At 43.5% G+C, this 17405-nt stretch overlaps 1 protein-coding gene across 1 annotated transcript in view; it reads right to left on the bottom strand.

Annotated features, from left to right (window-relative positions):
• wwox (WW domain containing oxidoreductase) overlaps positions 1-17405 on the bottom strand; it is a 143974-nt gene that overhangs the window by 109472 nt on the left and 17097 nt on the right. The window lies entirely within an intron of this gene.

The raw sequence follows: 17405 nt of genomic DNA on the forward strand, positions 1-17405 counted from the left end.
GTGGGACCTTGGTGTATGTTAGCACAAGTGTGTACAGTGTGAATCGAGGTGGAGTGTGTTCGGTTCAGACTAACGGTCCATTACACTCATCCCTCATGCTGGGAAGGGAAAAGGAGATATTTCTCCCAGGACTCCCAGCTGGGCTCTGGCTTCAGTAGCGCCAGGTATTCCTGATGCTACCTCTCCCCTTCGTCCTGCCCGCCATCCCAGAGGAACACTGTCAGCTCACATTACACCCCGGAAGAGCGTTCAGCGTTCCGCTCTCCACCCGCCACCACCGCTGCTGCTGCTGCTGCTGCTGCTGCTGCTGCTGCTCCCCTGTCAGCCTTTTCCACTGATCTGATCTCCAGTCTGTGGGCGTCATATGGGAACGTCTTTCCTCTGCATGTCTGTCTACGTAGAGCTAAGTGTACATGACACTCACAGCGAGGACGCTCCATGGAGCAGTGAGCACAAAGAAAACAACAAAGGGTTAAGAGCGCCTTCTGATGGAAATGTGATTCTTCAGGCATTTTACAGACACCTTAACTGCCCCAGGGTGTATTTATACATGCATACACAGGCACACGCACACCCACACACGCACACAACAAATTCAATGTTGTGACTCAAGGGTATCACACCATTATCTATGCCTGAATTATTCTCTTGATGCTACTCTATACCATTATATGGATGCTATTACAAAGCATTAAAGGGCTGATTATGGCTATTATAGATATGATTATAGGGTACCTGCTTATATGATCTGCACACAGCAGTAATCACAGGTGAGAGGAGACAACTGTCTAATTTAATGACTTCTATCTGCAATATGCATTTACACTCCTAGCCACTTTTACACAGTATACATTAACAGAGATGCAGGTAAAAGGAAAAGGCCTTAGCTGTGAAACAAATATTTGGACACCAGGTATTCATACAAGTGTAAGAGGAAGCTGAGTGATGTAATGAGAAAACGTTACAGTTTAAATGTGTGTTTAAAAAAAAAAAAAAGCCTTCGGTTGTTCTTTGGAAACGGAGAATTGAATTATACGAAGAGAAAAATGAAACATTACTCCCGAACAAGGTCAGAGCACGCAGCAGTGTGATCATTAACAGGTCAGTATAAGGCCTCCTCAACAGGGTAGCCCTCAGTGTGTGTATGACCAGCAGAGAAGATGAGAGCAGGTGTCAGCTTGACGAACACATATCCCCTTCTCTAGAGACAGGGGGGAAAAGGGAAGGCGAGATGGAGTAATGGGAGACCAGAGGGAGGATAGAGGGGGGTTGAAGGGGGGCCACTGGAGCAAATCCAGCAGGGAGAAGGTGAGCAGCCTGCCTGCCTGCCCGCCCGTCCGCCTACCCTCCCCCTGCAGATTGAAGTCTTGCGAAGAAAATAAAGTTTATTGCCTGGAAAGAGGGGGGGAAAAGCATGTAAAAAGCATTAAAGCGATGGAGGTGAACAATTAGACAGATGGCCAGGTTTTGGAAGGAGAAGAGGAAAAAAAGGGGTAGAAAAAGAGAGGGAGAACGCACGGCCGCAATCGTTCAGGGTTTTTATGAGGACCCTGACAACTCCTGGTCTCTTCAAGGGCGAAGGAAAAGTGAGAGGCAGCAAAGCCTCTCTGGTTAACTCTGGAGTAATCGCTGAGTGTGCAACACCACAGAGCTCAGCTCGGGGTGACAGAGCTCACCGCCCCCAGCTACACACAACCTATTGCTCCATCTAAAAGCAAAAGGCTAATTATGAATGAAACAGACGTGTAAATAAGCTTTTAGGGCTTGAAAACTCGAAATTGCGACGACTGTGTGCTCATCTTCATGACTGCACATCCGCAAAAGAGACGCATGTTTGAGAGAGAAAGCGGCAAGGTCACCAAGACGATAACAGGGGCATCAGATCCCTCAGCCCTCTACTCCTGCCGCCACCTCTCACCCCCCCCCCCCCCCCCCCCCCCCCCCCCCCCCCCCCCCCCACCCCCCCCCCACACACACACACACCTCCAGCCGTCAGCCCAAGAGAACAGCTGTCTGTAACGTGACAATGACCTTCACGACTTTCACCAGGAGGAGGCAAAGAAGGAAGGAGGGGAAAAAGTGTGCCCCCGTGAGTTGAGGTAGCTGGCCTCTGCAGAGGTTCTCCTCGTCTCTCCTGGTGTTTTCCACGTGTGTTGGGGAATGACGTGTGGTCACTGCTGTGGAGAAAGACGGAGACAGAGTGGGGGATGGAGGGGGAAGAGCTCTAATACAATTATAACTGGGACCATCCAATCCAATAAAATGAAGAGGTATTAGAGCAGGGGAGCCCCATCCTGTTCAATAAGATACTGGACCACTCTACTAACTCTTAAAACACACACATGTAGGCATACTCACACATGTGCACACACAGGTACACACACTTCGCTGACCCCTTTAATAGCACAGCAGCCGCCCCTAATGGACGCAAGCAAGTGGAACCGCCAAATAATACACTGTCTTAATGCACTAGGCTCAATCTCATCCCCCTCTCCCCTTATCCCTCTCAGTCCTCCCTCTCACACTTTAACCCCTGTTTCCATCTTCCCTCACCCCATGCTGCCCCCTCACCACCTCAGCTCCCCTTATAGATCACCAATGCAGGGACAACACTTAAGAAATCAAAAGTCCCCCCCATATAGATGAAACACTTGGCCTGCAGACCTCAGTTAACACCTCAGGCAGGGAGAGGGATGGTAAAAGAGTGAGTAGGGGAAGATAAAAAGTGAACCATGTTCATTTCTATAGTTTGATATAGTTTCTCTCACTCTGTGTGAATATAAAACAACTAATATCAGTATAAAGCAATGGCAATATTCAATGGCTATATTTTTACTTGCAGGTGCGGAGGTAAGGTTTTGTAATGGCGGTGAAAGTGAATGAGCAGGGAAGACACCATGTGAAAAGGGCACCTTATAAAAGCAATTAGAGAAATGACTTTGAGCCCCTCTTCTTGCTCTGTAGATTAGAACAGGCCTCGGAGGGAGGAACACAGAGGAACTCAGATCTCCATGACCTTGTCCGCAACACGCCACACTAAATTGGTCATCAGCTTTTAAGACTGTATTTTATCATTGATATATATTTTTAGCAAAAAGAAAAAGAGAACAGAAAGGAGGGGGGAAACCGTGGAATGTGCTGCTCGTATATCATCCTGTCACAATTATGACGTTTGTTCATAAATACCAACCAATCTCCTCTCCACCTGGCTAAGTCACATGCGCTTGTGCTTATGCATGCTCCATACACCAACAAAGAAATATGGACACACACCACGTGCGGTGAACGCACATGCACACCACAAATAAAGAAACAGACACATCTGGCTGAGTGCCTTACCGCAGATCGGAGAACTGACCTCCACACACAAAGAGACTGAATACACACTCAAGCAACATGCATTCAAACACCTAGCACAGAAATGAATTCAGACGCTCTGCACATTACAAACACAAACACACACAAACAAACAAGTGTGCACATACACATACACATCCACTTACTCACTGACATGCACACACACTGCAATTAATAGGGAGGCAGGTCTCTGGTGAGGAAGAGAAAGTGCCTGTTCAGCACATACAGGCAGAATATGCAATTTCCTCCAGTTAAGTCTGTATTAAATTGATTTCTTCTTTCTCTGAAACGGACTGGGTTTTTCCCCCCTAATGAAAGCTGGATAATCTACAGGTTTTCCCTTTCCTGAAATCAAGTTACAAATCAAGCAATTGCAGGGGCAGATATGGGAAAGGTGAAGGAAGGACATGGGATGATTTTCCAGATGAGAAACATGAAGAATGAGGCACATACGTGCTGATACTCTTAACACGGACATCAGGGGTACCTCTCTCTCACACACACACACACACACACACACACACACACACACACACACACACACACACACACACACACACATACACACACACAGGGAGTAAAGGCCAGGCCTAAGTTAAGTACTTGCTGACATTTCCGTTCAGTGACGCACTGAGGGTACAGCAGGGCCATGTTAGTAAACACAGCATTAATGACTGTAATTAATGAAACATATTAATTAGTAAGCACTTCAATCAGGTAATCACTCACTGAGACCTGACAAGAAGCTGTGTAGAGGCTGCAGAGAAACACTGAACATGCTGAGAGAAAACACAAAGAAGGAGGGAGGATTTGAAATGACAAAAGGCAAAAATAACTACAGATAAACATTAAAATACTTCATTCCAACTCCTCTATTAAAAAACTGACTTAGGCAAATGTATTAGTAAGTATTGGCAGCATATGTACCTTTAATAAACAAAAGGTACTAATTATGCTGACAAAGTTAGAGTTAGACAATTACATTTTATAGTATAGGATTATTAATACTGATGCATTAACATGTAAGCAGAATTTTAATGTTATAGCTGGTTGAGGTGAAGCGAATTTAAGTACTTTATATACTGCTGTGTAATTTAATTCACTGTATAGCGATGCATTATATTTTATATGCTCATTATAGGTTTTCAAATTCTTAATCTGCAATGTAACTATGAACTTTAACTATCAAATAAATTTAGTGAAGTAAAAAGTATATTTCCCTGTAATGTAGTGGAATAGAAGTACAGTATCATCAAATAGCAATATTCAAGTAAAGCACAAGTACAGCACAATAAAGTAAATGTACTCAGCTACTTTCCACCAATACAATATAATATATATAATATAATATAATATAAATTTCAGACCACAGTTTAAATTGGGAATATCATGCAAAAAATACCAACAATATAAAAAATTTATAGAATGAAATAAAAACTGAGAAAAAATGCAGGAAACCATCATGATAATAGTAACATTTTTTGCATCATTAATTAGTCATTTTTTACGTTCATTCACATTAGAGGTGTTAATACTTCAACTAAAATCCTAAAAATACACAAAACTCTTTGTTTGTTTGAGAACTATGCGATGTTGAGGTTGTCGCCCAAAACATAAATAAAATATCAGAAGCAGAAGGAAAGGTGATATTTAAGCATGTGTGAGAGGCAGACTGCACACAGAAGGAAGTGCAAGAAGACCTACGCGGTGTGATCAAATCTGTTATTGGCTAACTGTTGAGAATTTCTTTACCTTTCAGGAGAGAGACAGACAGGTCAGAGAGAGAGAGAAAAATAAAGACAGAAAGAGGGAAAGAGAGACAGACAGAATGAGAGAGAGAGAGAGAGAGAGAGAGAGACAGAGAGAGAGAGACAGAGATGGGAAATGAAAAGGACAGGGCGGTCATCATAATTGCAGAGTTTGCTTTTCGGATGCAGACAGACCAGGGCCATGGGGCCTGAGGCAGATATCAGATTCCACACAAACGCACACATACACACGCACATACAAACTTACACATGCACCCATATGTACCGAAACGCACACACGAAATATTCAGCAGCCAGCCTGCGTGAGTGTTTTTTCATTAAGGCAAAGGACAGCTGATATCTTTTCAAAAGTGTTTTGTGCGCATTTGTGTTCTATAGCAGATAAAGTGTGAAGTGAGATGGTAACATTCAGCTTTCAATCCTAACAATGTTATATTATAAACCTGCTCTCTGTCTTCCTATGTATATAAAGTGTGTGTGTGTGTGTGTGTGTGTGTGTGTGTGTGAGTGTTTGTGTGTGTGTGTGTGTGTGTGTGTCTCCGTTTCTGCCTCACTTCTCCCCCTCTTCGTCCAGCGCGGAGCCTGATCAGATTTACATTAAAAAGTGATGGAGATTTAAATAATGTGTCTATGTTCTCAGAAAGACATCAAGAGATTTTCATCTTACTCTCCTCTTCCTCTCTGTCTCTTCCTCTCCATTTCCTCACCCTCTCCTGCTCCTATCTCCCCCCTCATCTCACCAACTCCATCTCCGCCAGATTCGCAGACAGTGCACATTTTCCTGCATGTCTTCAGTGTAACCGATACCCCTAACAACCAGGATTTTAATGCAATCCATATTGCTCCCTAATATTTCAGATCTCAGAATAAGCACTGGCAATTACATATTTACACCCAGCTTATTTTGCAATTCTGCACAGGGACTTTAGTGACTGGGTGAACGGCACGCGCAGACTTAGAGGCTGATTATGTTGTGGTTAGATAACAATAAAGTTGGAGAAAAACAACCTAGACCCTGTGAACTTATACTGTATATACAACTTTCTATTTGGGGGTGTCAGCAATAAAGCGCGACTCTCTCAAGTACAAAATAATGTGTTCTTTTCAAGTGTGGCGGTAATGTGATTGCTTTATCTAAACCTGCTAGTTTTTCACTGTTTAATTTCTCCTGAAACACTTGCGCCTTGTATCATCTCGGTATCTGGAGGGCTGGTAAAGTACCAAACACACACGCGGAAATGCACACATTTACACATACATACACTGTGTGAACACACATCACTGTACAGAGATGATAAATTAAGCGCCTTTGATTTGGTTACCCAAGCCTTTTTTGTATCAGCTTTATAAAAACATAAGCATGACATAATTGAATAAGAAAAGAATCTGGCAATTAAGAAACATGGAGGCCTTTGATGTGTGTAAGTGTATAATAGGCCTTTTGATGAGGGAGTGTTTTACACTCCGCAGGGTCTTGTATGCACTTTGATTAAAAGCTCTTTTGTTTAGCAATATTCTAAACTGCTTACCATTTTCCACTGTCACAATAGTTTAGCCTGGAAATACAAGAGATTGTGCCTTTTTTTTTCACTGCTCTCTGGGATAGAGTATCTTGTTTTCTCTCACAGTAGTGATACTGAGTTAGCGTTACAAAAATAACAAATGAATGAATGGAAGAGCCGGGGATGAAATTTTTTAGAAAGGGGAAATAAACGGGGGAACAAGCAAAAGGCTCACAGTGCCACTGTCAGATATTAAACAATAATAAAAAAGTATCATTATTATAATTTTCCTATTCATGAGAACATTCATTTCCGCCAACTGTAGTTGTTCAAGCACCATTTACATGATCCACCCTGTCTGCTGATAAGGTCATGTGGTTTTGCATTCTGTTACAGTGTTGCGCAAATTTGAATAATAGGATTCTCATCATGCATCTTTAGCCCCTTGTCACCTGATAATAGCTTGAAAGACTCTCGTTGAACAATGTAATAAATGCATCATGTGACCTCAGCAAAGGTCGGGGGTCAGCGAGCCACCGATTGTCAACGGAGTGCGGGCCTGACAGAGAATAAATGATGCCTTGTAAACAAATTGAATTATTGCTTTAATTCATGCAGTCTGATTCAATTTGCCCCGGAGAAGAGTCCTTCACAGGGGAACTGAGGAGTGAAGGAATGAGAGCGAAGGAGGAAGGAAAGAGGAAGAGGAGGAGAGGCGGTGGACGACGAGACGTGGACACACATCTTCTCCCTCCATCGCGACATCCCACGACGTCTTTGGCTCCACTGAAGGAGAGTAACTACATTAACAATCCTGATCATCTCACTAGACTGTGTGCTACTTTCTGGAGATGGCGAGTCCTTCTTTTGTCTCTCAGCTAAATGTAATAAGGTTGTGTTAAATTGAGTTGGGCTGGGCCACTAGGCTGACTCCCTGCCCTGGCACGAACTGAGTGACAATAAGCAGGAGACAGATTTGAATTTCATAAACTGATACACAGACTACGTTCAGTCTGCATAAACATTTTAAGAAGTTGAGATAATAGAAGGAAAAGAAAATGTACGTAAGGGTAAAAACAGACTGTGTCCAATTAGACAGCGGTTGGGGATTGAGGATGCGTAAATTTGGAGAAATCTTTGAAAAAAATCTGTGCACTTTTATTGTGATGGGCAAATGGGAAAGCCCATCTCCTATGGTACACCCCATGAACCTAAAAAACCTTGAATGAAGCATCACTATTAAGTTTGGTCTATCACCTAAAGCTGCATTAGGTCTCTCCTCAGTTTGCTCCTTAATTCCATCAGAGTAATCTCACATTATTGCCCTCTAACAGTACCCTAAACGGAGAATAAAAAGTTTGCTCCCCTCTAGCAGTGTATTACCAGGAAACAACAGGCCCTCTCCTCATTAAGTTATAGATATAAATGCTCCAAAGCATGAAATTACCCCCGAGCCTCCCTCTCCAAATAACCTGGTTTGCAAACAAATGATCCGAGCACAAGCAGTAAAAGGCAGATTATTAAAATAATAGGAGGGATTTAAATTTGCATCCACAGAACAATTCAGCAAAGGACTCTGCAATTACTCCTCCCCCTCCTCTTCCCCTGTTCATTCCACCTTTCTACTAGCAAGCAGAGTCCCTCGCTCTTTATTGTGTCCATCTGCTCTTTCTAAGAAACAGAAGCAGACTTGGCTATCTCCAGGTGTGTCTCTGAGTGTGCTAATGTGGTCAGCTACGGGAGTGTGTGCACTGCCTCTGGCTGTATCTGGTGTTATTGTTTACCTTCATCAAAACCACTACCAATCTACATGTACGTACTTTCTTATTCTTCTCAGCCGCCACACTAACATCTTATTTCTCTCCTCCCATCTAACACTATGATAAATATCTAACTTTATCCTGCGACAATAACAGTCCCTCCTCCTATGCTGGAGTAAATGGGGAGCGATGAGAGGGTGAGGTGAGCAGGAACGGACGAGGCAAAGGGTGCTCAGGTCTGCATTACCTCTGAGTTATAGCCTCCATTTGCATCTCAATCAGCCTCTTTGGAGAGCCCACCACCTTGGTAACACCCCCATCACACCACAGCCACCCCGGGTAATCAGGGAGATTTAGTGGAACTGGCAGCCTACCATGGGCACCCCCTGGCTGGGGCTCGCAGCTCATTCCCAGCCCCTGGTCTTGCTAAGGGCCCTCTGGGCCACATCCAAACACAGGAGAATGGCAGCACTTAACAAGACTGAGGAAGACCAAAATAGACGAGCAGCAGGAACAAGCCATAAAACAGAGAGAAAACAAAGCACCCGAGATATTGTAATAGATGCTCCAGCATAGATGTCTGCATAGTGTTCTGTATTGCTGCCTCATTATAGCAGAAGAAAAAAGAAAACAAACTTGAACTTGTGACCTTAGGTGAGAACATTTTATCTCAGAGTTGATGATGGCACTGACACCATCCCACTGCTCCCCTGCAGCAAAAACAGGCTCTCTCCTACATGTAATGGGAGTATGTGCACCCACAAACACAAACACGCACATGCACACACAGCTACATGGTGTGATTTGCAGATAGTGAATGCTCCACTTGAGAGTTGCCTCTCTAGTTAGCGCTGTCTCATGGCTGAACCCTGCTAAGGTATTATTACCTACACTCAGCCCTATTGATATTGTGACTCCAGCATCTGTTCACCTCCTTGTTACTGCCTGGACCACAGCACAGCTTCCTATCTGACTGTGTGCATGGCATGTGTGTGTGTCCGTACCTGTTTGTTTGTGCGTGTGTGTGTGTGTGTATCCCGGACCTCTGGGGTGGAAAGTAGTCACTGTGCACAGTAGAAGACAAGAGGCTGAGGAGGCTAATAGAGAAACACTCGGCACACCAGGGGCCTAATCAACTGCAAAGGACATCTACCCATAGCTCCAAACGTCTCTCGAACACAGACGCACTCTGGCCTTTCTTTCTCCCTCTAATCTCACTGATACTGTAAACTCCACACGGCCCACACCGACGCCACATCACACAAAGACTTTGTAAGTGAAACTTGAAGAAAAACAACAATGAAAGAGAATGCAAGACTGGAAACCAAACTTTGCCTGCAAACACAGATGGCTCAGGTGAGCGGAGGAAAAGACTACACAAAAGAGAAACAGGAGGAGAGTGAGGACTGAAGATGGAGAGACTCAGAATGAGGAGCTGAGTTTCAGTTATCAGAATCAAATATTAGTGGGGGAAAAAAACTGGGGAGTGGGCAACATTAATCAAAGTGTTCACCTAGTGGGCAGCCATATGGCAGATCAGCACGCCAACAGTGCAAACTTGCTGATCTTCAGTAACGGGGTGCAATTAATTCCACTGGCTGCATTCATCTCTCCCTCACACACTGAAGAAGGGGGGTAGAAAAGAAGAGGAGAGAACAGAGGAGGGTTTGTTATGACTCTTTACTCTTCCTCCTCAACTCTTTCTTCCTTTCTCTCTCCTTCTCTCTCTCTCTCTTTCTCTCTCTCTCTCTCTCTCTCAAAGCAGAGGAATCAAACCCAGGTGATGAATGAGGTGGACACAAGGGCCTCAGGTAGCTCCTGTGGCTGATGGTGGGGGGGGGGGGTGATGGGGGGTGGGACGAGAAAAAGTGGAGAAATTAGGAGGGTGGGAGAGGAGGAGACGGCTGTGGGCAGAAGAGAAGTTTATGCTTAAGATTTGGCCGAGGTATTTGTAAGCAGGCCTTAACATCAATATTTACAAGTATGTTGATTTTTCCAAGCAAGACTTTTTCAAATTCATTGCAGGAGTTAGTTCAATATTCTTCCCTATATAAAAAGCAGCACTCCTTCAGTGACTGCCATTATTACTAAGATGGTGAGGACTTTATAGAGGAAAATAGTAGACAGTCAGAATGCTATTTATGAAACACCATAATGGCACCAAAAAAAACAAAGCCTCATAAATTCCCACACAAAATCCCACTATCTGTCCTACATAATAGCGGTTTCTACACAAGGCTGAGCAAATAAAACATTTTGTCTATTAAAACTCTCCAGCTCGCCCAAAAATTGTTGTAGTGCCAGTAAAATCCTTTGAACATTGGCAGAAACATTGTGCAAAGGTCTCTAATTTGCATGAATTTGTCAGAGAGAAGGAATGAAAAGTTTGCTCTCTTCACAACAGAATCGCAAAAACAAAAAAAAAAACAAAAAAATGTGCAGATTATCCTCAAACACAATCTCAGTAAATCTGAACGGAGGTCTCTCTCTCTCTGCACGATTAAACCAAATGCAGTGTTTTTTAATCAGATATCAATTCATTAAAATGTAAATTAAAAGAGCAAACATGGTAATGATAAGTGACGTCAATCGTTTCTCTTCAAGCTGGATAGAGAAAGCTTCTATGAGAAAAGATGGTCAGTGCTCGCTTGGTGAGCCGGCAGAATAAAGCAAGCACAACCTGACCTAACACACAAAACACACACACCCTCGCAGCTCTCAGGCCTCTTTTGGTTTTATGTAAAATTAGCGTCTCCCCTGGCTCTTAACACAAGCTCATCTCCATTAGCCCAACCTAGTAAAACTGACTCCCGCAAATGAGTTGTGGATATGCATTCCCCTGGCCCTCTCATCTCTCCCACCAATCCAAATATACTGCATCCGCTAGCTCACGTCCATCTCTCCGTAAGTCAGCTCATCCCACAGGCCTAGTCACCATACCACCCATACCAATATCATAAATGACTGTGGGGGAAACCTTCATTAGGGCAACAATGCCCCTCCACTCCTCTAATCAGGGCATTTTCCTTGAGCGCATTGGGATGGTACTTTATGGCCCAAATGGGGTTCTGTTAATGAGGAAGTATACATGTCTCCATTTCCTGTCTAGCCAGGTCGGCAGTTCCTGTATTTGGCCCTTTTATAATCACAAGGCTTTTTTAATGAGCTATATCTGTCTTGGTCATGCATTAAACACCACGTAGACATACAATAACAGAATAAATGAAAAGACACACACAATTAATTACACTACAAAAACACTAATACTCTTGCCAAACACTGTGATATAGCCATGTGGCTTATTACCAAGCTCTGAAGATGGGAGGAAATAAATTACAAAATGAGTGTCAGTGTCAAGATATTTACATGTCTTTGTCTCTTTCAAATGGGGTGCCACTACCTACTGCACTCCAAGCAACATGAGTTTAAACCAGTATGGTGACAGCTGAATTATTGCAATGTCACAGTAAATTCTGTTAGAGTGTTCCCACATACTCTCTGCTGTTTCACATTCTGCTCTCGGCCCACTCAGTCTTCTCAATCCCCCTCTCTGCACCTCTGATCTCTCACTGTCCCTGTCTTTCCTTCTCTCCATCATCCCCTCTTCACTCCCAGGCCTCGTTGACATTAACCTGGAGCACTCACATTTTCCCATGGTTCTCCATGTTGCTCTCCACATGTCAGAGCGGGAGGCTTTATGGCCCATATCCATCAGCGTCACATGCCAGGATTTATGGGAGATGGAGTCCAAACCTGATCGCTCTGAATCAGTCTTGCTGAAGCCAACCCCTGGGCCGCTGTGGGATGTAATGGATGAGCATCCTTGCCACACCACCCCCATCTCACCTCACCTCACTCCTTCCTTCACTCTCTCCTCACCCACACTCTGCACTCTTCCCTTCATCCCTAGTGATTTTACCTCCCGCCTGCCCATCAGTCCGGCCCTCTTGTTTGCCCTAGTTGGCTCAACTTTGGTCATTCATTCAAACCTAATGGAGATTTGGTTACCAAAAAATTAATGAGGCAGACTCACTCGAGGAAATATTCAAGTGCCCATGTACCCACATGCACTCATACAGACATAAGCACATCATTCATTGCTGTGTGTAGGGTTTTATTTGGGCTAATTTATCATGACACTGTATTATTAGGCAGCAGTGCCCTTCGGAGGAGAGATGAGAGGCACCAATTAACTCCGTTCACCATTCACTGCCACAGTCAGACCTGAATGACAAAGGTCTGTCAAATTACTCTATCTTGTAGCAGGTCTCTGTGTCTGATAGAATACCACTGTAAATGACAGGGGAGAAGACGCTCTGTGGATTATCAAGTAGAAATGAATTAGAGCTAATATTTTCCTCAGACATTTGTACTGACACTTCTGCACCTGCGCTCTAAAATACCAATAGGAGTCTGACCCAACTGACCTTTAACTACTGTTGCCACGACCGTCAAGCTTTCCATTCTCGCATTGCCTGTGTGCAGTTTACAACAATAGTGAGGGCGGATTTACCACTTTAATTTCTCAGTAATTTTGGAAGCAGTGGGTTGATTTCTGACAGATAGAGACATAAACAGGGCGAAGTAGATTTTATCAACTGCAACAACTAAGTTAACACTGACTCACCGAGTTGGCTGAAAACGGCATTTTCGGATGACTTTTTAAGGTTTACAGTTACCTAATTTTAAAAATAAAATATATACTCGTGATAGTTTGCTAAAAGACTGAGGCTAAAGCTGTATATTCCTGGCAAAAAGTTAACATCCTCACCAGTTGATGAGCCATGAAGAAGACAACAAAATGGAAACACAGCAGTGTTCTTGTATTGCAGTGTAGAGTCAGATAGTGTTATCAGGAAAAAGATTGGATTTATGCTTTATTGTTCATATTTCCAAACACTGTGTTTCCCTTTTAACATTACAGGAGAAAAGGCTGTTAGGATGAGGACTAACTAATGTGTTTAACACACATAACGCTATCTCAGATAACGAGTTTGGCTGGGGTGGATGGAGTGTCATCTTTCCCAAATCTAATGGAGCAGGACAGAGCTGATAAAGATACCCTAAACTCTGATTCTGTCTCTAGCATCCAAGGATTGGACATTTGCTGTCCAGGGGAGTGATTTTGCAAATAGTCAACGACTAAAATTGCTTTAAAAATTGCATAAAAGTCAACTGTCCTCTCAGAAAAAAAATAACCCAATCCATTATGACAATACTGATAGAACAAAAAGCTCACCAAAGTTTGAGACATCACACTTCCTCTTTATGGCATCCAGACCCCCCGCAGATTTAATCAGCTGAGCCCCTGTGGTCTACATATAATGTTGTGACTGTGGGAGTTAGAGGTTAGAGGTCAAACTGTGTTCACTGGTTTACAGCAGGTTTTCATTACAGAGTTATTTGATATATTTACCCAACCTGTTCACCTTCTAACCTGCCTCTATATAGAGCTGGTTATCTAAAAGTTGTACAGTAAACACACACCCACACGCACGCAAACACACACATGCTCATTTCTCGACTGGAACATGTGAAATAATATTGCCCTGCGGCCCCCCAAACAGGTCCAGACCCTAATAAAGGCTTTACACTATGAAAGAAACACAGTGAGGCAGCTCCGACACCTCTGAGCCTCCCTCAACACACAAACACACAAACACACACACACACACACACACCAGGGCTGTGCCTGGTCGCAGGTCAGGAGAGCCTGTAGCTCTCTGTAGTCCACGGGAGCAGAGCCGTTTGAACCTGTAATATGCTCCTCTCTCCCCTGGTGCCACTTGTTGGGGTTTTAGTGCAGGGGAAATTACACCTGCTCTCTAGCCTGAGACCAGCACTGACACACACACAGACGGCTGTGAAACCAAGGATTACAAACACACAGACACATGAACGTAGAGGTAAACATCAGAAGCACCCTGCAGAGTGGGCATTCAGACTACAGCTGTATGACATATGAAGAGGGAGTGAGTGTGTGGGTGTGCATGTGTGATGTTGCATTTATATCCCAACATCACCGATCAACAAAACATTTTATAGGAGTGCTTCACACACCATTAATACACTGGTACCATTTTGAAAGTATGAGCAGCCCAAACAGCAATAACAGATTAACAGCCCTGTTCAGCATCCACCGGGAGACCAGTTCAATGCATGGAGAGAATAAAGAATGTGACCTGGCTTTACCATCCAAATACAGAATCTGTAAGTAGAAAAATAAAGTGCTTTATCTAGATCATAGACGCAAGATCAATCCTATGTACGATAGCTGTGTACAATTAGGACACATTATGCTGTTATACTGTTCTGTAGGCCTGATCACTTGCCAATGTGTAGGCTTAATCACTGGTTAGCTAAGGAAGCCGCTTCATCATCGAAATCTTCGACCAAAATGAACACAACATCTAGCCTACTCTGCAAGTCAAATGTGAGCTGAGAGATAATCATTGATATGGGGCAGGAGAGAATGAAACTAATAAAAAGGCAGTGTATCAAAGTATCGCAGTTAAGCATTAGTCACGTGAGGGCAACTACGCCACAACTCTGGTGTTCTCTAAATGAATCCCCCTCGTCCCATGCTTGATTTATGGACCTGTAAAAACACACGTTGTTTTTAATCTACTGCTGCCTGAATCTGCCTCTCTAATGAAATGTGGATCCGTGTGTGTGTGTCTGTGTGTGTCCAAGGGTGTGCATGTGTGCGTGTCTGTGTGTGTCCAAGGTGTGCATGCATGTGCGTATGTGTGTTTGATAATGATGTATGGGCTGAGGTCTGATTCTTTGAGCATGAATTTTCTCTCTGATAAATATGCATTCAGTTACACAGACTGATTAAGCTGTAAACCAGTGTTAACTCTGTGTCAAAGCGCATACAAACACGCACACACACCCACAAACACACACACACACACACACACACACACACACACACACACACATACATACTTAGATGCACGCTCACACATACAGTACATGAACACAACTTCCTAGAAAATAATGATAGCTGTGCCTGGGGCAGGATTGTTTGGATGCCTGCAGCGGTTCACTGATATCAGTTCCATGAGACCTGACTGCAGAGGATATCCTACAAACAACAAGGCTCACAGACACAGCCATATCAGCAAAAGCCAAGTCAAAGCAAAAGTCAAGCAAAAGTCAAGAAAGATGATTTGCAAAGTTCTTCCCAAAATACAACGAAAATATTAAAAAAAAATACTATTAATAAAAAATAAAATAAAATAGTATATTTTTACATGGTAAAAATTAAAGATTGCTTTTGTTGCCCTGCTTTCTATTTGCTTTAAAAAAAAACACTCACAACTGAAAAGAAAAAAACATTCTCATCTTGTTCGCGACAGCATCATCATGATTCCACACGTTTCTTCTGGCGATGGCATTTGACTATAGAGAGCTTTGCAGCTCTTATTCTTGAACAGTCTGACATTGAAATTTGTGACTTACAGTGTCCGAATGGTCGGACATGGCAGCTGTTGACTCGTTGTGACGCACTTGTCTGTTCATTAGCAGACAATCCCTCTGTCCTTCACAGCAGAAACAAACTGACAACCGACTACACGCATACACCGTCCTCTCCTTTTCCCTTTGTTTTTTTTCTTCCCTCTAATATGTGAAATGCAATCAGACATGGATATGTAGGGCACCAAACACATGCACGTACATACACATACATAAACTCATTAAGTTCCCATTTCATGCCTGAACATACTCTTGGTGGGTTATGAAAGATGATGAGAGACAGCATCAGACAATTTAAATCTCATGGCGACATCAAACACAGAATTACATCTAATTAGTCTATTGCATCTCTTATGAACTTTATCATGGGATCTGAGAGCCTGTGCTCGTTTCAAACTGTGCTAAAGATGCTAAAGGAGCTTGGGGTAATAGCAGATAAATGTTATAGCCAGTTGCCAGATGGTTTCTGCATTCAACATTACGTTATGTTTGCTTGTTTGGCAGACATCAACTAAGCCTGAGTCTATTTGGCTGCAGCTTATTACAACTGGCTCATCTCCTGATTTAAAACATTACAGTGTGCACTGGACTTGTCTCTCTGTGGTCAGCACTTCTCAGACTTCAATAAAAACATTCTCTGCTGGCAGAGAGAGAAAGAGAGAGGGAAAGAGTGAAAGAGATCCAAGCAACCTCTCACCTCTCTCATCATAAGAAGCCCTCGTCCCAGGGCTATGAGCCCTCCTTCAGAGGGGAGAGTGAAGGAGTGAAGGATGAGAGTCTGTCAGGTTCAAACAACAAAGAGGTGCTGCCTTACACATCCTTCCTCAACCTGTCCCCTTCAGTGGCAGTGACATCATTTAAATCATTTAAATCCTCCCCAACATGACCTATGGCAAGTGACCCGTCATTCTAACGCTCACACCTCCATGTGAGACGGCTGCCGAACTGCTTATTTAGCAGAAAATACCACCCGGCTAACTATGTGATTTATTCAAAATTATTCCTCAACGGTGCTCCTTCACACAGAGCATTTGCCCATAGTTCACTGTGGTCCAGGCAATTAGGAGCAGGCCACACCTCTTCAGGAGACAGAGCACCTGGCTATAGCAGACAGACATAAGGAGGAGGAGAGCTGAGCGGCGCACAGCTTTTCACGACGGGCTGGAATAACTAAGCAGAGCGGTGAGGGAGAGTGAGGGAGTGAGGAATGCAAGCCAGGCACTTTAGGATTCATTTAGGTTCCCCATCTCCCTGGTCACTTTATTAGCAGTCTGGGAAGAGTGATGCATGTCCCAAAGCTATGCAAAATGCATAATCAAGCATTTAAATACACACCATGTGGATGGGTGTGCGCAATGACCACGCACGTGCATGTACGTGTGCATATATACTGTACTTGTGACATGTATTACAGAGATGCACAATCATATATATACACACACACACACACACACACACACATACACATGAAATGCTTTGTGCTGTTACAACCTGGAGGTATTCAACTCTTACACTTTTATACTAACAGCCTACAC

The sequence above is a fragment of the Seriola dumerili genome, unplaced genomic scaffold, assembly GCF_002260705.1.
Source record: "Seriola dumerili isolate Sdu_G_001 unplaced genomic scaffold, Sdu_1.0 BDQW01000219.1, whole genome shotgun sequence".
NCBI classification, from domain to species: Eukaryota; Metazoa; Chordata; class Actinopteri; order Carangiformes; family Carangidae; genus Seriola; species Seriola dumerili.